General features: G+C 43.2%; 1 protein-coding gene and 1 pseudogene across 2 annotated transcripts in view; one reads left to right on the top strand and one right to left on the bottom strand.

Moving 5' to 3' along the window:
* The window catches only part of C20H17orf78 (chromosome 20 C17orf78 homolog), a 172,837-nt gene that overhangs the window by 92,761 nt on the left and 55,189 nt on the right, over positions 1-24,887 (bottom strand). The gene's annotated exons all lie outside the window — the stretch shown is intronic.
* On the top strand, positions 28-23,759 carry LOC129470510 (endophilin-A2-like; annotated as a pseudogene).

Below are 24,887 nucleotides of genomic sequence, written 5' to 3'. Positions count from 1 at the left end.
GAGCTTACCAAACCTACAGCAGTCACTATGGGGGTAGAACCTTCTCCAGTCCAGCAGGACAACCCTCCTATTCCCACTGAAAAGGCTGACTTTTCTCCAGCCCAGCCTGATCTCCCTTCCCTGCCTCTGCATTCTCCTGAAAAGATTGAATCTCCAGTCCACCAAGAGGCCACAGCTCAGACTCCAGATCCCCCTAAGGAGGCAGAACCTTCTCCAGTCCAGCAAGGTTTCCAGCGGAGCCACCAGAGCCCCCTAAGGAAGTTGAACCATCTGCAACCCAGCAGGAAGCCTCGGGTCATCTTCGGAAGTCCACTGAAGAGGTCAGTCCTCCACCACAGTGGGAGATACTAGCTCAGCTATCAGAGCCACCTGAGAAGTTCGAACCACCTCCAGTCCTACAGCAGGCCCCAACTCGGCTTTTAAAGCCACCTAAAGAGGTAGAATCCTCTCCAGTCCAGCAGGCGGTCCCTGCTCAGTCTTCAGACCCCGCTATGGTGATAGAACCCTCTCTGACCCAGCAGATGGCCCCATCTTTGCCTCCAGAGTTCCCTCAGGAGGTAGAACCATCTGTAACTCAGCAGGAGGTTCCAGCTGAGATTCCAGAGCTCTCTATGGAGGCAGAACCTTCTCTGACCCAGCAGGAGGCCACAGTTCAGGCTCCAGAGTCCCCTAAGGAGGTAGAACCTTCAAGGCAGCAAATGGTCCCAGTTCAGCTTCCAGAGCCACCTAAGGAAGTAGCAGCTCAGCCTCCAGCTCATTATGAGGTCACAGTCCCAACACCAGGCCAGGATCCAGCTCAGCACTCAACATTGCCCAGTGTCACTGTTCAACCTTTGGACCTGGGACTTACCATCACTCCAGAACCCACTACGGAGGTTGAACATTCTACACCCCTGAAGAGGACTATAGTTCCTCCAAATCATCTTAAGGTGACACTTCCACATCCAGACCAGGTTCAGACTCAGCATTCACACCTGACTGAAGCCACAGTTCAACCTTTGGATCTAGGGATTACCATCACTCCAGAATCCACAACAGAGGTTGAACCTTCTACAGCCCTGATGACTACAGCTCCTCCTCCAGAACACCCTGAGGTGACACTTCCACCTTCAGACAAGGGTCAGACTCAGCATTCACACCTGACTGAAGCCACAGTTCAACCTCTGGACCTGGAGCTTAGCATAACTACAGAGCCTACTGCAGAGGTTAAACCGTCTCCAACCACGGAGGAAACCTCAGCTCAGCCTCCAGACCCGGGGCTTGCCATAACTCCAGAACCCACTCCAGAGATTGCACATTCCACAGTCCTGGAGAAGACTACAGCTCCTCATCCAGACCAGGTTCAGACTCTGCATCGAAGCCTGACCGAGGTCACAGGTCCACCTACAATGTTAGAATCTTCGCAGGATTCATTGGTGCAGTCTGAAACTGCACTAGAGGAACAGAAGGCCTCCACAAGCACCAACATATGTGAGCTCTGTACCTGCGGAGATGAGACTATACCATGTGTTGATCTCAGCCCAAAGCAGAGGCCCCACCAAGTGCCTGTGCCAGAGCCCAACACGTACAATGGCACCTTCACCATCTTGTAAGAATCACCTTTCCTCAATCGTCCTCTGTGTCTTGCCTGACATGGCAGCCTTTTCCTGGAGGCCTTCCTGGGCCTTCTTTATCTCCCCAAGCCGTACTGACGACTGACTTTCTGCTTTCACCTTTGCTTGTCAACTCTCCCTTCTCCTCATTCTCCTTTAATGTTAGACCCATTCTCCAGTCTTTTACTTTTACTCCAGTCTTTTACTCATTTTCTTATCCATTTTTATTTAGCCATATCACATCATTGCTTAACCGCTGCTCTGCTCCTATTTTCGCTTCACCCTCTTTACAGCAGCCTGTCACTCTCCCGATCTCAGTGATGATGCTCTAAGTGGTTAAGAGTTGATTCTGGAGCCAGGCTGCCTGGGTTTGAACCCAGGTCTGCTTATTAGCTTGGTGATCCAGAGCAAGTTATTCTGCTCTGTGACTCAATTTCCTCCCCTTTAAACTGGGGATTATGCTAGTTACCATTTCATAGGATTGTTGTGAAATTTAGGTGAGGGAATATATGAAACACTTCATCAGTGCCTAGCATATGTAGGAGTGCTGGCTGTTAACATGATTACTCAGTCCTTTAGTTATGTCCAGAACTCATCTTTGTTCCTGGCTTTTTATATGTAGCACTCATTTTGTGTCAAACCCAGGACAAAGTATGCTACTGTCTGCAGAACATGAAAATGATAGGAGGGAAGAAAGAGAATAGGCATAAAAGGGAGGTATATATAATTAATTACTAAAAGATAATGCATGCCATCGGTGCTAGAATTTACCAGAATCTGTGGTCCTTGAGGTGTGGAGATCAGGGAAAGCTACATGGATAAGCTAAAACTTTACTTGGGTATTCAATGAGGTATGGAAAGCCATTGAAAGTTTCCAAGCAAGAGAGATTAAATGATTAAAACAGGAAGATTATTTTATTTTATTTTGTTTTTTTGCTTTATGTTCAAGTGGAGACATGCAAAGGATTATTTTAGAATCCATATGTAGAGTGCCCAGAAGGAAAAGCTTATTTCAGGGAGACAAAATAGAAAGGTCTAGCCAAATGTAGGAGTAAAGTGTGAAGGGGTTAAATCAGATCAGTTGTAATAAGAGAAAGAAAAAGCCTAGGATGTTTCAACAGAGGGCAAAGCTTTGGTGTTACCTGACATAGGGTTTCTTTCTACTTATTTATCGATAATGATAAGCTTATGCCCATTTTTCTGTTGAATTATTTACTATTTTTGTGTTGATTTGAAGAAGTTTGTTTAGACACATAAGTGCTTTTGGATAAAATACTTACATTCAAAGTAATTAACTGGCATCGTCTGTCCAAGAGATGGGATGGATAGAAAGTTAAGCTTCCGAGAGATGCCTCATCATTTGTGCTAGTGGCCCCGCATTATTTTTTGATGAATTGTGCAAACTGGGAAGCTGATAGCTCTGGTAATGAGAAGGCAGGTGTTATTTTCTGTTTCTGAATATCCCCGACAAGGTTGCCATGATTCTTTTATTTATCCTGTTCATTCTTTTCCTGCCTATTCAAGGATATAAACTGCCTTTCTTCACAGAAATTTCCAAGGAAGCTATATTTCATACGTTGATAGAAATGTATGGAAAGCATACAGTTGGACCGAGAAACTGTGAGTATATTCTCTCCAAATATGACAAAAAACTAACTGCATTGTAAGATCCTTCTTGGTCCAGAATTTTGAGGTCCATACCTCTGAGAAAAGACATTTCCCCTCCATACTCCAAATCAACCTCTGTGGATTGCAAACCTATGATTATTATTATTATTTTTTTTTGAGACGGAGTCTCGCTCTATCGCCCGGGCTGGAGTGCAGTGGCGCAATCTCGGCTCACTGCAAGCTCCGCCTCCCGGGTTCACGCCATTCTCCTGCCTCAGCCTCTCCGAGTAGCTGGGACTACAGGCGCCCGCCACCACGCCCGGCTAATTTTTTGTATTTTTTTTTTAGTAGAGACGGGGTTTCACTGTGGTCTTGATCTCCTGACCTCGTGATCCGCCCGCCTCGGCCTCCCAAAGTGCTGGGATTACAAGCGTGAGCCACCGCGCCCGGCCGATTATTTTAAAATTAAATTTGTTAGGCTCTCTCTAAGAGGCAATTTAAATTTATTTTTTATCATACAAATAATACATGGTTATATTCTTTTTTTTTCCTCTTTGTTTTTTTTTTTCAGAGGCAGGGTCTTACTTTGTCCCCTGGGCTGGAGTGCAGTGGCACAATCACATCTCACTGCAGCCTTCACCTCCCAGGCGCAAGTGATCCTCCCACCTCAGCCTCCCAAGTAGCTGGGACCACAGGTACATGCCACCACGCCCACCTAATTTTGTATTTTTTGTAGAGACAGGGTCTTCCTATGCTGCTTTGGCTGGTCTTGAGCTCCTGGGCTCAAGTGATCCTCCCACCTTGGCCTCCTAAAGTGCTCATATTACAGGTGTGAGCCACCATCTCCAGCCCATGATTCTATTTTTAATGTATAAAAATGCAATAACAGGTATAACAAAAACCTTCCTTGTGCCCTACTCCCTCATCCCTGAGGTAATGCTACTCTGCCTTTAGTATACATGCTTCCAGACTTTTCCCCATTTGCCTACATACATATTTACATAAAGCAAAATAGATTTGCTCTGTGGTTTTTAAAATCTTTTTTCCTTACATAAATGGTAACATCTTGCAACTTGATTCTTTCACTTCATTGTATCACTTATATGATATTCTTTCACTTCGTAATTTCTTTCCTTCCTAGGACTGAGAGGGTCACCCCATTCATTTAAACTCCTGCATAATCCATGGTATGGATGCATCATAGTTTATTTAATAATTTCCCCATTGACGAATGTTTAGATTATGCTTAGTGGGCAAGTATTCCTGTAGCATAGATATCTAGAAATGGGAGAGTTGGGGTGAAGACTATGTAGATATAAAATTTTAATTGTCCTCAAAAATGTTGTGCCAACTGACTCTATTGTCAGCAGAATATGACAGCATTCATTTCCCCACACCTTTTCACTGCTGGATATTCACCAACTTTTTGCTGAAGTTATGGATGAATAAAAGGGATTCCATCCAGATTTGAATTTTTCTGATTACTCATGAATTTAAATATCTTTATACGTTTATTGAACATTTGTGTTTCTTCTCCGAGCTTTCTGTCTTTCGTTCATTTTCCTGTTGAATTATCATTTTCTTACTGATTTATAGAAGGAATTAGTTTAGACACATAAATGATTTTGGAAAAAATGCTTACATTCGAAGTAACATTTTTCACAACAGTTTGTGTCACATCATTAGTTTGACTTATATAGATAAGACATACATGAGTTCTAAATTAAAAATAAAACACATGCTAGGTGCAGTGGCTCACGCCTGTAACCCCAGCACCTCGGGAGGTCGAGGCAGGCAGATCACCTGAGGTCAGGAGTTTGAGACCAGCCTGGCCAATATGGCAAAACCCCATCTCTACTGAAAATACAAAAATTATCCAGGTGTGGTGGCGGGTGCCTATAATCCCATCTACTTGGGAAGCTGAGGCAGGAGAATTGCTTTATTTATTTTTTGAGACGGAATTTTGTTCTTGTTGCCCAGGCTGGAGTTTAATGGTGTGATCTTGGCTCACTGCAAGTTCCACCTCCTGGGTTCAAGGGATTCTCCTGCCTCAGCCTCCCGGGTAGATGGAATTACAGGTGCCCACCACCACGCCCAGCTAATTTTTATATTTTTAGTAGAGACAGAGTTTCGCCATGTTGGACAGGCTGGTCTCGAACTCATGACCTCAGGTGATTCACGTGCCTTGACTTTCCAGAGTGCTGGGATTACAGGCGTGAGCCACCACGCCAGGCCAGGACTACATTTTAAAAGCAAGAAAATTATTACAAAAGTCAGGGTAGTGGTTACCTATTAGGGTTAGAGAGAGGAATATGATTGGAAAGGGGCACACTGGGGCTTCTGGGATGCTAGCAATAACCTTTTGTAACAATGTTTACATGGGTATCCGCTTTATAATTATTAAACTGAATATTTGGCCAGGTGAGGTGGCTCATGTCTGCAATCCCAACACTTTGGGAGGCGGAGGCAGGAGGATCACTTGAGCCAGGAGTTTGAGACCAGTGTGGGTCACAGAATGAGACCTTGTCTCAGAAAATTAAATTAAATATAAACAATTTTTATGTTATGTGCACTTTATGCACATTGTAGTTCTCAAAGTTTTTTGATGGGGGAAAAATGTTGAATGGCTTCACTTGCAGCCCTGACATGGTCCCATGTGGGGCTTTCATAATAAGGTTTGGGAAGAGAGAGAAGGAAATGGAGGTTCTGCTGATCTTGGTGCCACCCAGAGTTGGATTCTGAAAGGTATATTATGATCTAGAGAGGAGTCATTAAAGATACAATTTGGTGGGAAGAGTGGAGCGGTGTGCTTATGTCTGTGTGCTTGCATGTGTGTGTGTGTGCTTGCCTGTGTGTGTGTGCTTGCATGTGTGTGTGTGTGCTTGCCTGTGTGTGTGTGCTTGCACGTGTGTGTGTGCTTGCCTGTGTGTGTGCTTGCATGTGTGTGTGTGTGCTTGCCTGTGTGTGTGCTTGCATGTGTGTGTGCTTGCCTGTGTGTGTGTGCTTGCATGTCTGTGTGTGCCTGTGCGTGCTTGCATGTGTGTGTGTGCTTGCCTGTGTGTGTGCTTGCATGTGTGTGCTTGCCTGTGTGTGTGTGCTTGCCTGTGTGTGTGTGCTTGCATGTGTGTGTGTTTGCCTGTGCGTGCTTGCATGTGTGTGTGTGCTTGCATGTGTGTTTGTGCTTGCATGTGTGTGTGTGATTGCATGTGTGTGTGTGTGCTTGCCTGTGTGTGTGCTGGTGGTGGTGGAGAGAGATGGACACAGAAAGGAGAATGGAATAAAAGGTTTGAATGAAAGCAGAGCAGATACCACCATCTTGAAATGACCGTGACCCAGCTTTCCTCCACATGCAGGAGATAGTCCTTGTAGCAAATAGTTGTAGTTTGCATTTTAATCTAAAAATAACTTTTTCATTTTCCAGAATTCTCAGTGAAAATTATTTGACGGAATTACATAAGGATTCATTTGAAGGCCTGCTATCCCTCCAGTATTTGTAAATTAGTTAATCATATTTTTGAGTTTTTAGTCATATTATCTTTAAAATGAATAAGGGGTTCAAATTAGATAATCTCTAAGATTTCTTTCAGCCATAAAATTCTGCAATTCTGTAAGTTTGTATAGGGTCTCAGCCCATCTCTAGCATTAGCTATGTCCTATGTATTTTCAGTTTTTAAATTATATAGACAAAATACAGACAGAAAAAATTTCACATGGTAAGAAGATCTGAGCAGTGACTGACACCCATATGAACCTTGTTTCATAAGGATTTACTTACCATCTTCTTCTATTCAATCTACAGCCAATAGATCAAATCTAACCTAAGGTCTATTTTGTAATAGCCTATTAAGTTAAGAATGGTTTTTGCATTTTTAAAGGACCGTGAAAGAAAAAAGAGAAATATGCGAGAGAGATCATACATGGCCCACAAAGCCTTAAAATATTTACTGTCTGACCTTCACAAAAAAAGATTTGAAAAAGTTGGTTTAGTAGGATGAAAGGAATTAAAGTTAACTTCAGATTGTTGCCTAAAGGAGAAGAAAATATGGACCACCTACATTCATTTGAGCATCATTAATCCAGAATTTTTTGGTAATTTAATCGGAATTAAATTAACATTTAAATATTTGAAATCAGCTGAATTATAGGAATAATATTATCAAGAATATTAAGCTACCAAGAGAATAGACTAGTATTAAGGATTTCATTTCAAGAATTGTTATATTAAAACAGATGTTTAAAATGATGGTTAAGTGGTAGAGCTAGAAATGTTTACACTAAGAAGCATATCAGAAATGCCCCTAACTCTTCACTAATTACACAATAACTATCTCCCCAGCCCTGTTACCAAGAAAGGGATACCTGCATAGTATTTCTGTCTGTTTAGAGACAAGAAGATACTGTGTTCAATTGCTATGAAAGCTTGATTCTTATCTTTTGTCCATAGAGGTGTGTATGTCATTAACCCTTATTAAGCTTATTAGTGATGCTCTTTTTTTTTTGTTTGTTTTTTTGAGACGGAATCTCGCTCTTTTGCCCAGGCTGGACTGCAGTGGCATGATCTCTGCTCACTGCAAGCTCCGCCTCCCGGGTTGACGCCATTCTCCTGCCTCAGCCTCCCACGTAGCTGGGACTACAGGTGCCTGCCACCACGCCTGGCTAATTTTTTGTATTTTTTTAGTAGAGACGGGGTTTCACCGTGTTAGCCAAGATGGTCTTGATCTCCTGACCTCGTGATCCACCCGCCTCGGCCTCCCAAAGTGATGGGATTACAGGCGTGAGCCACCACGCCCGGCCTAGTGATGCTCTTTTGCAAACAGATTCTTTCAAATGTGAAAGGCTTAAGGAAAGTGGGTGTAAAGACCCTCAAGTGGATGCCAAAGTGCTACAGAGGCCATGAAGTAAGAAAACTACATTTGCTTTAAAATAGTCATTTTCCTTCTACTCACTCCTCCAGCTATTCCTTCATTCATTCATTCGTTCATTCATTTTTTTTTTTGAGACAGAGTCTCGCTCTGTCGCCCAGGCTGGAGTGCTGTGGCGCGATCTCGGCTCACCGCAAGCTCCGCCTCCTGGGCTCACGCCATTCTCCTGCCTCAGCCTCTCCGAGTACCTGGGACTACAGGCACACGCCGCCACACCCACCTAATTTTTTGTATTTTTAGTAGAGACGGGGTTTCACCTTGTTAGCCAGGATGGTCTCGATATCCTGACCTTGTGATCCGCCCGTCTCAGCCTCCCAAAGTGCTGGGATTACAGGGATGAGCCACCGCGCCCGGCCAGCTATTCATTTGTTTTACAAATATTTGAATTTACTTTATTTCCATGTGTCAGTTTTAAACATGATGGGCAATGCAGATGAGCAAGACCTAGTCCATGCTTTCAAGGAGTTTATGCTCAGAAAAAATGGGATGAAAAATAACTACATTAAGAAGAAGAAATGGATGTGGGCACTAGGAGGGATAAACTTGTTTCTGAAGCATAGAAGAGGGGAAAATGACTTCAATTTGGACCCAGGAAGATGTTACTAGAACAATCCCATTTGAATAGGACTTTGAAGGGCCATTGTGTAGCTTCGGACAGACATCTTGGGGACAATATTCTAAACTTGGAGAAGGGCAAAACACAGGAAAGTATTCGAGGAATGCCATGAGTACCTGTAGATTACAAGGAGGGAGAGTAGGAAATTGGAGCCAGATCTTCTAGGGCTTTGAATGCCAAGTGAGGAGCCATCATGGGGTACTGTGTTATCACTGCAGTGCTGTAAGATGGATCTGCATCACAATCATTGAGGGGGCACGTTAGAACTCAGTTCTGGACTCCACCCTCATAGTTATTGATTCAGTTGGTCTAGAGTGTGACCAAGAATTTGCATCCTCAATAATTTCCCAGGAGGTGCTGGTCTTTGCAAGCCACTTCTGGAGAGTTTATGTGATGACTGTGTGCAGGATAGTTTAGGAAGGGAGAGACTAGAGATGGAGACATCAGCCAGACAACGTTACACCATCCAGGTAAAGAGGAAGGGAAAAGCCCCATCACTGTATAACTGAAGAAATTGCTTTCATGAAATATTAAAGCAATATAAAACCAAAAAGGAATTTCTATTAATATGATAGAAATTAATTGTATTAATATGATTTGAATATTAGTTCCAAGTTATGTATTCAGTAAAGGGGTAACTTCCTTTCAAATGCTGTGAAAGGATGTCTTTTATTTCTTCTGATACTGAACTGGCTTAGGAAAACAAACCTAAACTAGGAAGGTGTATAAATGTGAGGCTATTCAATGTGAGGCTATTCATTTTAATATTAGAAACTGTATATAAAAACTTTGAGCTCATAATCTAGGATTTGATGAGACTACAAAAGGGCATCTAGTCAAGTCTACTGCTCTTAGGAAAAATTAATCCCAAAGTCTATTAAGTTGTATATTTTATTTATTAAAAGTATGAAGATGAGAGTCTAGGAGAGGTACGGGCAGAGTTAGGGGCTCTGGAAAGTTCAAATACAGGTCCAAACGTTTAGAGTCGAGATGAAAAATGCGTATTCAATATTATTCTGAACTCTTGCTGTTATTCATACTAGTCAACACTGATAATTTATCAAGGCAATATTTTCCTTTTATTTTTCCTAGAGATTTATCCTGCAATAAAATACAGTCTATTGAAAGACATACATTTGAACCACTACCATTTTTGCAGTTTATGTAAGTTACAAATATAACTTTATTACATTTGGAATTTTTATAAAACTTAATTATAAACCTCTTTGCTATTCATTTTGAAATATGATTAAAATTTGACCAGTAGAAATGTACTAAAATTATATAGCAAGTCCTTTTTGTCTCTAGCAAAGAGTAGTGTGAGAATTATTACACAGATCATAGTGAATCATCAGAGAGCAGTGGTTCTCAACTGGTGTGATTTTGTACTCAGGTGCCATTTGGTAATGTCCAGAGACAGTTTTGGTTGACAAAACTGTGGTTGTGCTCCTGGCATCTGGTGGGCAGAGGCCAGAGATGCTGCTAAACATCCTGCAAAGTATAAGACAAACCGCCACGGCAAAGAGTTATATAGTCCAAAATGTCGATGGTACTGAAGTTGTGAAATCCTGTTCTAGAGAAATAAAGATCACTTAACACAGGTACTTACTGAGCGTTCACTGTTTTATAGCTAATGCACCACATGTGCAGTGTTAAAGTATAAATCATAAGCCAGTATCTTCCACAATGAGGTTTCCTTAGTGCACAGAGAAAGGATTGAGTTTATGTTCAATCCTATATAAATTAGACTCACAGCAAATGATAAATGTTCTGAAATAACTTTTTTTTCCTTTGGCTTATGTCTTTTTTTGTAGAAATCCGGGCTGCAATTTAGTTATGGAACTGAGCCTTGGAACATTTCAGGCCTGGCACGGAATGCAGTTTTTACACAACTTGTAAGTGAAATAGAAGATGAACACGTGTAAACAACTATTTTGTATAAAAACTGATACAATTATTGGTTAGCTGGGTATAAGCCCATTGTGAACTCTGAAAAGAGTATCTTAAGATCCATTCGTTTTTCTCAAATGGGGAAACTAAGGTACAAAGAGGGCAAGAGACTTACACAGCTTATATATGACCTGCTCTGCTTGTCCTAGTTCTGACCTATGGCATGGGCAAGAAAAGGCATCAAACAAGTGACCCTCAAATTAGCCTTGTTGCTGGGCGTGGTGGCTCAGGCCTGTAATCCCAGAACTTTAGGGCGGATCACCTGAGGTCAGGAGTTCAACACCAGCTTCGCTAACATAGTGAATCCCCATCCCTACTAAAAATACACAAAAATTAGCTGGGCGTAGGGTTGCAGTTTTTTGCTCCCTGGAGGACTTTGTGTTAAGCTTTCTTCCTTGCAGCTAAATGTTGCAGACATTTAAGCAGTTTGAAACTCTACATATGAACAGGAATCAAAGTTAAATCCAAAGTGTAGGGCTGGGCATAGTGGCTCATGCCTATAATCCCAGCACCTTGGGAGGCCGGGGTGGGAGGATCACTTGAGGTCAAGAGTTTGAGACCAGCCTGGCCAACATGGCGAAACCCCGTCTCTACTAAAGATACAAAAATTAGCAGGTCGTGGTGGCAGGTGCCTGTGATCCCAGCTATCGGGAGGCTGAGGGTCGAGAATGGCTTGAAGTCGGGAGGTGGAAGTTGCAGTGAGCCGAGATTGTGCCACTGCACTCCAACCTCCCCTCCAGGCTGGTCTCAAACTCCTGTGACCTCAGGTGATCTGCCCACCTTAGCCTCCCAAAGTGCTGGGGTTATAGGTGTGAGCCACCATGCCTGGCCAAAATGGTGTTTATGTTAAGCTATTGTGCAAAAAAAATTTTGTAAAGAAAATACGTCACTCTATTTTAATTCCATATACTTTCCTGACTACTCTTCTACCGTAAGTGCAAAAATTCTATGATTTCTCTGTATAACATACCCAGCAAATCAGAGTGGGTATATTCAATGGCCTGAAGGGGACTTTAGACTCAAGGTAAAGATTCTCCTCTACATCTGACTTTAGAAAATACTTTCCACCTTTCTTGTGGTTCAGAAATCTAGTTTCACACAGTTCATTTTGAGGTAGAGGGAGGTGTTCAGGATGTGTCTGGATTAGAGCAGCAGTTTCTGCAGATGCTCCTCTCTGTCTTCATTAATTTGCTGATGCTTAACTTAGGGAAGAGACACTGAGGGTCTGCTTTTCTTTTGCCCTCACACCAGAGAACGGGCTCATTATGTCCCTCCACCAAGAGGTTTAGGTAGCATCAATACAAATGTCTTAAACTCACCACCTTTACTAAGCACTTTATAACAATGGGAGTCCCACATAAGAATCTGGCGGCCGGGAGCAGTGGCTCATGCCTGTAATTCCAGCACTTCTGAAGGCTGAGGTGGGTGGATCACCTGAAGTCAGGAGTTCAAGACCAGCCTGACCAACATGGTGAAACCCCGTCTCTACTAAAAATACAAAAATTAGCTGCGTGTGGTGGCGGGCACATGTAATCCTAGCTACTCAGGAGGCTGAGGCAGGAGAATCACTTGAACACAGGAGGTGGAGGTTGCAGTGAGCCAAGGTCATGCCATTCCACTTAAGCCTGGGTGACAGAGCAAGGCTCTGACAGAGATGGGGTTTTACTATATTGGTCAGGCTGGTCTAGAACTCCTGACCTCAGATGATCCACCCACCTGGCTTCCCAAAGTGCTGGGATTATAGGCCTAAGCCACCAGGCCCAGCCAATAAATGGAAACTTGAACTCAAAAGAAGGAAGGAAGGAAGGGAGGGAGGGAGGGAGGGAGGGGAGGGAGAGAAAGGAGGGAAGGGAAAGAAGGAGGGAGGGAGGGAAATGAAGAAAGAAAGAGAAAGAAAGAAAAGAAAGAATTGTAAAACCATAAGGTTAAAGTAAACCTTTTTTCTTCATACAGATTAAACACATGAGTTCAGATTACAGCTTTGCTTCTTAATAGCTTGGTGACCTAGGACAAGGTATGTAACTTCTCTGTGCCTCAGTTTCCTCATTTATAAAATAGGGCAATAATAATATCTACCACATAAGGTTATTGTGAGGATGAAATGTGAAATGCTGATCACAAATACGTAGCAGCCTAATAGATACTCACTGTAATAATTATTATTTTTATAATTTCTGCAAAAGTACAGTGATGATTCTTGGATTAACCTAAAGGGTGATTTTCTTTTATTTCTTCCTGTTTCTTTTCTTTTTCTTGTTCACTTTAAAGAATTAAAAAGAAAATAGATTCCAGCATTTTGGAATAAAAATTCACATCAAAATGAATTTATTCATTTTATTGACAGATAAACAAAATGTCATTTGTTTATTCAGTAAACATTTATTAAATCCCTAGTAAATTTCAGACATCATGCCAGGCACAGGGATGACAATGACAATACGGTGTGGTCTCTGCCCTCAAGGAGCTGATAGCCCAGGGGACTGACAAGTAGACAGGTGGTTACATGCAGTGTAACAAAGGCTGTGATGTCATACAAGGAGACAAGTGGGAGTATGTGATGGGAGTATGGTTTTGACCAGTTCCTCCTCTTAGATTTATCCCTTTTTCTTTGGCTATAACGCAAAAGAATTGGTCCTATTTTTTTTCTTAACTGGGCAAATTAAACCATAAATTTAAAAAACTTTATAAAGATAAAAGGCAAGCAGTCAGGTGCAGTGTCTCATGCCTGTAATCCTAACACTTCGGTAGGCTGAGGGGGGTGGATCACCTGAAGTTAGGAGTTGGAGACCAGCCTGTCCAACATGATGAAACCCCGTCTCTACTAAAAATACAAAAATTAGCTGGGCGTGGTGGTGGGCACCTGTAATCCCAGCTACTCAGGAGGCTGAGGCAGGAGAATTGCTTGAACCCAGGAGGTGGAGGTTGCAGTGAGCCAAGATGGAGCCATTGCTGTCCAGCCTGGGTGACAGAGCAAGACTCCATCTCCAAAAAAAAAAAAAAAGCAACTTGAATTATGGATGAACAACTTGAATTATGGAGGACTCTAGAAATAGTGTTTCCTACAGAGTCAGGGCTTCCTACCAGCATAGTCATTTCTAGGGTTTTTGACCTGAAAAGTTCTGTGGCATATTTTTTCTTTGCTATCCACTTCTTGTTTTTTTTTTTTTATTTCTTCCCTGCTTTCTCTCCTCTACTTTATCTTCTAGAGACCTAGGTAGTTCCCAAAGGAATAGTGCTTTACGGAGTCTAATGGCGACTTATTATGTTAAAGCAGAACATTATATTTTTTTCCTAAAAGTTCTATACCAAAAAATGAATATAGACTTTTTATGCAGTTTCACACATTGAAAATGCAGGTAATTTTAATTTCATTGCATTTTTCAGAATTCTCAATCGCAATCCTCTGACTGCTGTCGAAGATCCATATCTCTTTGAACTGTCGGCATTAAAATATCTGTAAGTACTATAGTACTGTCATGAGTCATGATATGATTTATGCTTTTTAAATTTGTCATCAAAGATAAAGTATTTTGCATTTAGGCTAAAAAGTCATAATTTAAATTTTAACTGAGTTGTTGAAAAAAGTTATTGGCAAAGAAAAGGATTAAGAAAGGATGTATAATGGTCAAGACAGCCAGCGGGGAAGAGAATAGTGTTGAAGAACCCGTATAGATTTGGAACATGTAGACACATGGAGGAATATTATTTAACCAAGAAAGCAAAGAGGAATAGGTGTTCATTATTCTAAAAAGGAAGAAAAGAGTAAATAATCAAGATGGGTGAATGCACTATGAAATGAGAAGTAAGATAATGGTAAAAAAGTGTAAGTTCTCTTAAATTTCATTAATTTGATGATGTAGATCAACTTAAATTTCTTTAATAAGATCTCTCTGGAATTTTACGGCAAATAAACTCTTGAAGTGGCTTGTTTTATAGAGAAGCCAAAATTGAAGTAATCACATGTCTTTGAATTATCTTTTGAAGTACAGAATTTTGTAATGGGTTCATATCATGAATGTTTCAGCTTTCTTCTTCAGAGACATGGGAACAACGCACATCACACTTACAACACTTAAGAACATTCTCACGGTGACTGTTGAACTGCAAAAACTGTAAGTTATTTTTTTCTTAGGTTTATTTTTACTTAGTTGGTTTTTTAGGTTTATTTTATTATTTTCTTAAGTCAGATTTATTGACATATAATTTTCACATAACATTCACCCTTTATAAGCGTATAGTTTGATGAGTTTGACAAATGTATAGTTACATAACCACCACCACATTCCCAATATAAAGCATTTCTGTCACCTCAGAAAGGCCCCTCGTTTCCCTTTGTAGGCAATCCCTTCCTCCCACCATCAGCCCCTGTTAGCTACTAATCTGATTTCTGTTCCTATAGTTTTGTCTTTTTCAGAATGTCTTATAAATGAAATCATGTAGCATGTAGCCTCTTGCATTTGACTTCTTTCACTTAGTATTGTTTTTTATTTTTTTTGAGATAGAGTCTCAGTGTCGCTCAGGCTGCAGTGCAGAGGCATGACCTCAGCTCACTGCAACCTCCACCTCCCAAGTTCAAGCGATTCTCCTGCCTCAGCCTCCCAAGTAGCTGGGATTACAGGCGTGTGCCACCATGCCCAGCAAATTTTTGTATTTTTAGGAGAGATGAAGTTTCACCATGCTGGCCAGACTGGTTTCGAACTCCTGACCTCAAGTGATCCGCCCACTTTGGCCTCCCAAAGTGCTGGGTGTGAGCCACCTTGCCCGGCCTCATTCAGCATAATTTTTTTGAGATTATGCTACCATCTCTGTTGTTGCCCCTATCAGTACAGCTGGCCCTCCATGTCTGCAGGTTCCTCATCCATGGATTCAACTAACCATGGATGGAGAATATTTGGAAAAAATAAAATATATAAAATACAACAATAAAAACAGTAGAAAATTTAAAACACAGTATAATTATTTACATACCATTTACACTGTATTAGGTATTTAAAGTATACCCGAGGCTTATGTCATTCATTATATCAAGTATTATGTCATTCCATATAAAATACTTCAGCGTCTGTGGACTTTGGTATCTGTGGGGGGTACTGGAGCCAATCCCATGCAGACACCGAGGGACAACTCTTCACCCCTTTTTATGGCTGAGTAGTATTACAGTTGTGTGGATGTATCTATTTGTTTATCCATTCATCAATGTATGGACATTTGGGTAGCTTCAGTTTTTTGCAATTATGAATAAAACTTCTAAAAACACTCATATACAGGTCTTTGTGTGAACCTATGTTTTTGTTTCTTTGCGTAAATACCTAGGAGTTGGATTGTTCACACGCTTAGTGTATATTTAACTTTTTAAGAAACTGCTAAACTGTTTCCTAAAGTGGCTGTGCCATTTTACATTTCCACCAGCATTGTATGAGAGTCACAGTTGTTCTACATCTTCAGCATTTATTTATTTTTTTTTTGCAACACAGTCTTACTGTATCCCCAGGCTAGAGTGCAGTGGTGCCATCTTGGCTCACTGCAACTTCTACCTCCTGAGTTCAAACAGTTCTCCTGCCTCAGCCTCCCAAGTAGCTGTAGGCACCCGCCACCACACCCAGCTAATTTTTATGTTTTTAGTAGAGACAGGGTTTAACCATGTTGGCCAGGCTGGTGTTGAACTCCTGACCTCAACTGATCCACACCCCATGGCCTCCCAAAGTGCTGTGGTTATGGGCGTGAGCCACCATGTCTGGCCCAGCAGATGTTTTTTTGAGACAGAGTCGTTGCTGGAGTGCAGCAGCAAGATCTCAGCTCACTGCAACCTCGGCCTTACAGGTTCAAGCGATTCTCCTCCCTCAGCCTCCTGAGTAACTGGGATTATAGCCACACACCACCATGCCCAGCTAATTTTTATATTTTTAGTAGAGATGGGGTTTCGTCTTGTCGGCCAGGCTGGTCTCAAACTCCTGGCCTCACTTGATCCACCTGCCTTGGCCTCCCAAAGTGCTGGGATTACAGGCGTGAGCCACCATGCATGGCCCAGCCCAGCAGATTCTTATATTTGAGTTTTTAAAGAAATGTTCACCTTTCTACTGCTAGATGTGTAGTGGAATCTCATTGTGGTTTTAATTTGCATTTCTTTAATAGCTAGTGATGTTGAATGTTCATGTGCAAATATCTTCTTTACTATACTGTTCAAATCTACTCCCATATTTTAATTGGATATTAATATTTTTATTGGGTTTTTTTTCCTCCTGTAATCCCATTGGAGATTCGTTATTATTGAGTTTTAAGAGTGCTTTAGGCCAGGCGTGGTGGCTCACACCTGTAATCCCAGCACTTTGGGAGGCCAAGGCGGGTGGATCACGAGGTCGGGAGATCGAGACCATCCTGGCTAACAGGGTGAAACCCAGTCTCTACTAAATACACACACACACAGACACACACACACACACAAAATTAGCCAGGCGTAGTGGTGGGCACTTTTAGTCCCAGCTACTCGGGAGGCTGAAGCAGGAGAATGGCGTTAACCCAGGGGGTGGAGCTTGCAGAGAGCAGAGATCACGCCACTGCACTCCAGCCTGGGCGACACAGTGAGACTCCGTCTCAAACAAACAAAAAAAAAGAGTGCTTTATAGATTCTAGATACAAGTCTTTTCAGGGACCAGGTACAGTGGCTCATGCCTATAATCCCAGCACATTGGGAGGCTGAGGCAGGAGGATTGCTTGAGGCCAGGAGTTTTAGACCACCTGGGCAATATGATGAAACCTTGTCTCTACCAAAAACATAAAAATTAGGCAGGTGTGGTGGTGCTCACCTGTGGTCCCAGCTACTCTGGAAGCTGAGATGGGACGATTGCTTGAGCCTGGGAGGTCGAGGCTGCAGTGAGCTGTGATCGCCACTGCACTCCAGCCTGGGTCACAGAGTGAGATACTATCTCAAAAATGAAATAATAAATAAAAACAAAAAACAAGGCCTTACAGATATGTGTTTGGTAAATATCTTCTCTCAGGTTGTGGTTTGTCTTTTTATTCTGTTCAAAGTGTTCTCTGGCTGGGCATAGTGACTCACACCTGTAATCACAGCAGTTTGGGAGGCCGAGGCAGGTGGATCACTTGAAGGCAGGAGTTCGAGACCATCCTGTCAGATGTGGCAAAACCCCAATCTCTACTAAAAATACACAAATTAGCCACGTGTGGTGGCCCATTCCTGTAATCCCAGCTACTCAGGAGGCTGAGGCACAAGAAGTGCTTGAACCTGGGAGGTGGAAGTTGCAGTGAGCCAAGATTGCACCACTGCACTCCAGCCTGGGCAAAAGAGTGACTCTGTCTCAAAAAAATAAATAAATAAATAAAATAAATAAGTAAAGTTTTCTGAAGAGCAGAAGTTTTTAATTTTGATCAGCTTTAAGTTAGCAATTTTTTCTTATATGGCTTGTGCTTTTTTGTTTCTTACCTAAGAAATCTTTAAGAACCTGTTGTTTAATCCAAAGTGGAAAAGATTTACTCTCTATGTTTTCTCCCAGAAATTGTATAGTTACATTTAGATCTATGATCCATTTTGGGTTAATTTGCATATATGGTGTGAGGTTTATTTTTTTGTTTGTTTTTTTGCAATTTTATTTTTATTTTTTGGAGAAATGAGGTCTCACTGTGTTGCCCAGGCTGGTTTCGAACTCCTGGCCTCAAGTGATCCTCCTGCCTCATTCTCCCAGAGTACTGGAATTATAGGCATGAGGCATCATGCCTGGCCTTCTTTGTAGATATAGGTATAGACATCTATATAGATATCTATATAGATATCTATATCTATATATCTATATAGATATCTATATCTATATATCTATATAGATATCTATATATATCTATATATCTATATCCATATCTATATCTATATCTATATATATATATATCTTCACCAGGTGTGATGGCACATGCCTGTAGTCCCCGCTACTAGGGATGCTGAGGCGGGGTTATCGCTTGAACCCAGGAGGTAGAGGTTGCAGTGAGCCAAGATGACAACCACTGCACTCCGGCTTGGGTGACAGAGCAAGACCCTGCCTAAAAAATATATATACATATATTATATATACATATATATCTTATATATATATGAATATATATTTTATATGTATATGTATTTTATATATATTATATATGTATGTATATTTTATATATATATTTTATGTATATATGTGTATATATGTATATATATATTTCTGCAGGGCCCTATCGTGAGTTTGTTACACAACTTATTGCAACTTAAATTGTGCCACCACCACCCCCCACAATATGGCAAGCTAAATAGAAACTCAGTTATGCTAAGGCTGGTTGAGGGCATTATGCAAGATTAGCATGGAAAGGGCCCTTCATTTAGCGCTCTGCTCCGTTCATTTTCGTCAGGTCACTTTCTTATCTTCACCAGGTTGTCAGATCTGTTTTACTGCTCTAGCCTCACTTTCCTCAGCCTCCTGCAGCATCTTCCCTGTGAGCTAGATCCCTTCCTCTCTGGATGAAGTCCTCTTCATCGAACAACTTTCTCACTTAGTTCTCTAAGATAGTGAGGATCTGTCTGCTTTTTTCTTGACCATTAGTGGGTAGGAAAAATGCTCTGATTGTCTGTAACCATTTGTCACCAAGGACATAAAGACATTGAACAAATTTCCTCATTGGAGTTCATTATTGGAAGTCTTGAGGAGTTTACACATTTATATACAAAGTACGTAGGCCAGCTCATTTTTCTTGGCTCATGTGTAATGATCTTTCATGCGTATTGAAAAATTACTATCCTCAAATAAGGAGAATGTATATCTCAGGTCATTTACAGTCTCAAAGGTGTTTGTCAGTATACTTTGAAACAATCCTGCGAGCAGATCTAGATTGAAGGAGACTTAAGAATCATGAACTGGAGGCAGCGCCGGGGCAGGTGCAGAGCTGGCAAGCACGTGGTGGGGCCCCTGAGGCACACAGAGGGTCGCACGCCTGGGAGCCTGTCGCTGGCGCGGTCCGGGAGGGAGGTTCGGCGGCGGGAGGCAGCATTTCGGTTGTAGGGCTGAAGAAGCAGTTCTACAAGGCGAGCCAGCTGGTCAGTGAGAAGGTCGGAGGGGCTGAGGGGACCAAGCTGGACGATGACTTCAAAGAGATGGAGATGTCATCAGCAAGGCAAGGCATTGACAGAAATGCTGGCAAGGACCATCAAGTACCTGCAGCCCAACCCAGCCTCGCAGGCTAAGCTGACCATGCTCAACACGGTGTGCAAGATCCGGGGCCAGGTGAAGAACCCCGGCTACCCGCAGTTGGAGGGGCTCCTGAGCCAGTGCCTGATCCGCCACCAGAAGGAGCTGGGCAACGAGTCCAACTTCACTGACGCACTGCTGGATGCCAGCGAGTCCATGAAGCACCTGGCAGAGGTGAAGAACTCCCTGGACATAGAGGTCAAGCAGAACTTCATTGACCTCCACCAGAACCTGTGTGAGAAAGACCTGAAGGGGATCCAGCACCACGTGCAGAAGCTGGAGGGCCGCCGCCTGGACTTTGACTAAAAGAAGCGGCAGGACAAGATCCCTGATGAGGAGCTGCGCCAGGGGCTGGAGAAGTTTGACGACTCCAAGGAGGTGGCAGAAACCAGCATGCACAACCTCCTGGAGACCGACACTGAGCAGGTGAGTCAACTCCCGGCCCTGGTGGAGGCGCAGCCCGACTACCCCTGGCAGGCCATGCAGATCCTCGACGAGCTGGCAGAGAAGCTCCAGCACAGATGCGGGAAGCTTCCTCACACCTCATGCGGGAGTATAAACCTGAGTCCCGGGAGCTCTTTGACCTCGGAGAGCCTGAGCAGTCCAACGGGGGCTTCCCCTGCACCACACTCCCCAAGATCGCAGCTTCATCCTCTTTCCGATCTTCTGACAAGCCCATCCGGACTCCTAGCAGGAGCGTGCCGCCCCTAGAACAGCCAAGCTGCAAGGTGCTGTACGACTTCCAGCCTGAGAACGATGGGGAGCTGGGCTTCCGTGAGGGCGATGTCTTCATGCTGATCAACCAGATCAACGAGAACTGCTACCAGGGCCTGCTGGACCACCAGTCGGGCTTCTTCCTGCTCAGCTACGTGGACGTGCTCGTGCCTCTGCCCAGTGACTCACTGGTGCCCCCGCCCAGCCTCTCCATCCACACTGGGTGGCACCCCCTGCCAGGTCTCCTGCCTTCCATGGGCTCCTGCTGCCAGGGCGGTGTCCAAGCCTGCCGGCGCCACCCAGGCCCAGGCCCTTGAGGTACTCCCTCAGCAGGGAGCCACACTTGGGTGGGAGGCTTACCTGGGTGGGGGAGACGCTTGTTTACACTAGCGCTGACCCCCAATGGTGATGGCTCCCTTCCGCACTCCATGGCGCCGGCCTCCGCCCCGCTCTCCAACTCCTCACCCAGCTGGCCCAGGCGGGGCAACACTAAGGTGCTCTCAGAAACACCAATGTTCCTCCAGGGCAGCCCCCACCTCCGTCCTGACCTCACAGGGGCCCAGTCCACAGCCTACCCTCGAGTTCCACGGCCTTAACAGGCTTGGATCGACTGTCCCTGTGGAGTGGCTCAGAGACAGGACCCTGGTTTTAAATCCCCCCACAAGCCTGCTGCTGGCGATGAACCCTAGCCCCACTCCAGGGCCACGGTACCCCCGCCTCACACAGGCACTCCTTCTCCCCAAGGCCAGGGCAGAGGGCTTCACTCTTTCCCTGGCCTGCTGTCAGCTTGCAGCCAGGAGACAGAGGCCAGCTGAGATCTGCCCCACCTTCCCCCCATACCGCCCCCCGCAACCAGGACACAGAACATGGCCTCCTGTAGGGCCCTGCCTCCCAAGCCTCACCCTCACAAAGCCAAGTACCTTTTCAGCTTTTTAACTGCCCCCAGCCAGGCCCACAGAAGCCTGTGTCACTCTGGCACAAGCTGCCACCACCAGCCACCTACACACACCCCCAGCACACCTCGCACGGAACCACAGCCCCAGCCGTGCTGCTAAGGGCCAAGAACAAAGGCTCCAGTGAGCCCAGGCCAGCATGTCTGCATCCCTGACATCTGCTTCCTCTGTTGCCCAATCCAAAATCGACGAAATGGAGGGTCCTCTGGGCTGGGCCACATTAAGATTCCCCTCCCACTGAGGCCCAGCGAAGCCTCTGGACCCCAGGCTCTGCTCTGCACCCTCGTGGTCAGCAGTAAATGAAGGGCACAGACACCCTGGCAGGGATGAGCACACAGCCTTGGGCACGGTTCAGGACAAACTGAAATGTATGCCTGAATTTTGTAAACAGAAGTATTAAAGGTCTTTCTACAAAAACAAAAAAAATAATGAACACTAAATGCAATGTCTGATGTTTGATTGGATTCTGAATTTTTTAAGCCATGTTATGATTGGGACCATTGTGAAAATGTCCCAATGGGACATCTGGGCTCATGCCTGTAATCCCAGCAGTTTGGGAGGCCAGGGAGAGGGGGTTGCTTGAGCTCTGGAGTTTGAGACCAGCCTGGGCAACGTGGTGAAACCCCATCTCTACAAAAAATACAAAAATGAGCCAGGCGTGGTGGCACGCACCTGCAGTTCTAGCTACTCAGGAGGCTGAGGCGGGAGGATCACTTGAGCCCAGGAGACAGAGGCTGCAGTGAGCCGAGATTGCACCACTGCACTCAGCCTGTGTAACAGAGCGAGACTCAGCCTCAAAACAAAAGAAACATCTTTGTGTCAGAGTTAAGGTTGCTATATAAGTAAAATGCTAGGTTATGGTTCTGGATACATTCAATCTATATGAAGATCAGAGGCTTCTATTGGACCCAAAGGAATACTAGTCACTTGTGATTATTCCTCTATAGGTTTGAAAGATGTATCAGGCCAACTTATTGGATGCAGTTTTAATCTAAAACTCTATACATTGTACCCCTAACTCACAGACTTCATGTATCCATTGAATACTCTTCTGTTTCCACAGTCTTAATGTGGCCCTAACAAAGTCATCCTTTTAGAGGACTCAGAAAAGGCCCCCCTACAACTTCTGTAATGTAATAATTATAGTAGTTAACATTTATTGATCACTCACTGTGTGCCAGACATCTTTCAGGTATAGATTCATTTAATCCTCAAAACTCATTCGAGGTAGGTACTATTATAATGACAAGGCCAAGGAACAGAGATTAAGCAATTTGCCCAAATTTACATTATTCCCAGAGCTTGGATTTAAGCCTAGTCTGGCTGTGGAATCTGTATTCTTAATGACCATGCTATACTGCTTAAGATTAACCTTGAGAATTTATTCCAGTTACAGAGATTGTTTTTATTCTCTAAAACTGCCCCCAAGAAGCCATAACAATAAATTAATCAATTATCTTGGTTATCCCTTTTGCCCAAATTTATATTTTGAAAAAAATTGAAACATGCCAGAAAGATGGAAGAATACTACAGAATCCAGTCAGAGATCAGGCACTGCATGTCATGTCTTCATTTCCTTTAATCTGAAACATGCCTCTACTTTTTTTGATCTTTCATGACATTGGCATTTTTTAAGAGTCAAAGATAGTTGTCTTGTCAGTTGTCCCACAACCTGGATTTCTCTGTTTCCACATGAGATTCAAGTTAAGCATCTTTGGGAAGAATACTGCACAGGTGACGTATCTTTCCTGCCTCGTGACCCCAGGTGGCTCATAATGCTAAGTTTGATCACTTGTTTAAGGTGATCTTCCAGATCTCTCCACTGTAGTTATTTTGCTGGGTGTGGTGGCTCACACTTGTAATCCCAGCACTTTGGAAGGCCGAGATGGGCAAATCACTTGAGTCCAGTTTTAGACCAGCCTGAACAACAAGGTGAAACCCTGTCTCTACTAAAAATAACAAATATAAAAAAAATAAAATTAGCTGGGGTGGTGGTGCAAGCCTATAGTCCCATCTACCTGGGGGGCTGAATTTGGAGGGTCACTTGAGCCCAGGGGGTCGAGGCTGCAGTTAGCTATGATTTTGCCACTGTACTTCAGCCTAGGTGACAGAGTGAGACCTTGTCTCATAAAAAAATAAAAAATAACTTTTCCCTTTGGTAATTAATACAAAATTTGTGGGGTGGTACTTTGAGATCAGTGAAGATCCTGTTCTCAAATGTCTTTTCACCCAACTGTCCATCAGTGATAATCTTTGTCTGAATGAATTTTTATTACATTGGTGGTTCCAAAGTGACACTTTTTAAAATTCTGTCCTTCCTTCTACATTTATTAGCTGGCATTATTTCATTAAAGAACAACTACCCCTCTTTTTTAATATCATTCCTCATGGATTTTTTATATATTATATTGTAGCTTATTGTTGTTATTCTTTTGAGTGCTCAAATTGTCCAGATTTAGCCAATGCAATCTCCATTTTTTTTTAACCCCACAATCCAGGTTACACTGAGCTATTTTTAATGCCCAGAGAAATTTCTAATATTTCCCACCCCCAACAGGAATTGAGAAAGGGCCTCCAGAAGTTGGGGGCTTATTCAGATTCTTCTTAGAAGTCTACCTTCTTCCTGTGTACTTTCAGCCCAAAGTGAGACTTTTGAGTCGGGAAGAGATGCCTCTGAATTAAACTATTGATCAGTGTCACCCAATTCTAATCCCAACTGCCTTTATTCTAGGCATGCCATACTCACTGCCATGCTCACCCTTCGGTTGGGCACCTGTGTCCTCCTTCCCATTGGCCTTCTGGTTCCTACCCAACTGTCCAGTCCACAGGCCTCAGTAACACCCTTTTGCCCAGCCCTGTGGTAGCGTTGGCTGCCTCCTTTACCTACTCAAGTAACTGCTTTACCACTAATTTATCATTTTGTGTTTTCATCTGTAGGATCTTACCTAGCTATATGGCCTGCTGCCTCTGCCAATTTAAAAATAGCATTGAGGCTGTCTGCAAGACACTCAAGCTGCAGTGCAACACTGAATGTCTGGTTAACACCGTACATTGTCGTGAGTCCAAATTGCCTGGTGATAAATTGTTACATTATTTTAAGTATTTGTTTTTAAATTTTTATTTTTTATTGATGAAATTTTAAGCTAATGATATAATTGTTTAATTTACTCAGTCAGATTTAAACTCCCTCAACTTCTGAACTACTCCCTTGCTGGGAGTCAGGTTCTCAGTTATTGTTACAAAATTTAATAATGGAACTGTTCCCTATGCATACAGGACCAAGAGAAAGGAATGGGAAGGCTAGGGAATAA

The sequence above is a fragment of the Symphalangus syndactylus genome, chromosome 20 (genome assembly GCF_028878055.3).
Source record: "Symphalangus syndactylus isolate Jambi chromosome 20, NHGRI_mSymSyn1-v2.1_pri, whole genome shotgun sequence".
Taxonomy (NCBI): Eukaryota; Metazoa; Chordata; class Mammalia; order Primates; family Hylobatidae; genus Symphalangus; species Symphalangus syndactylus.
This window is presented reverse-complemented; position numbering and strand designations above follow the sequence as displayed.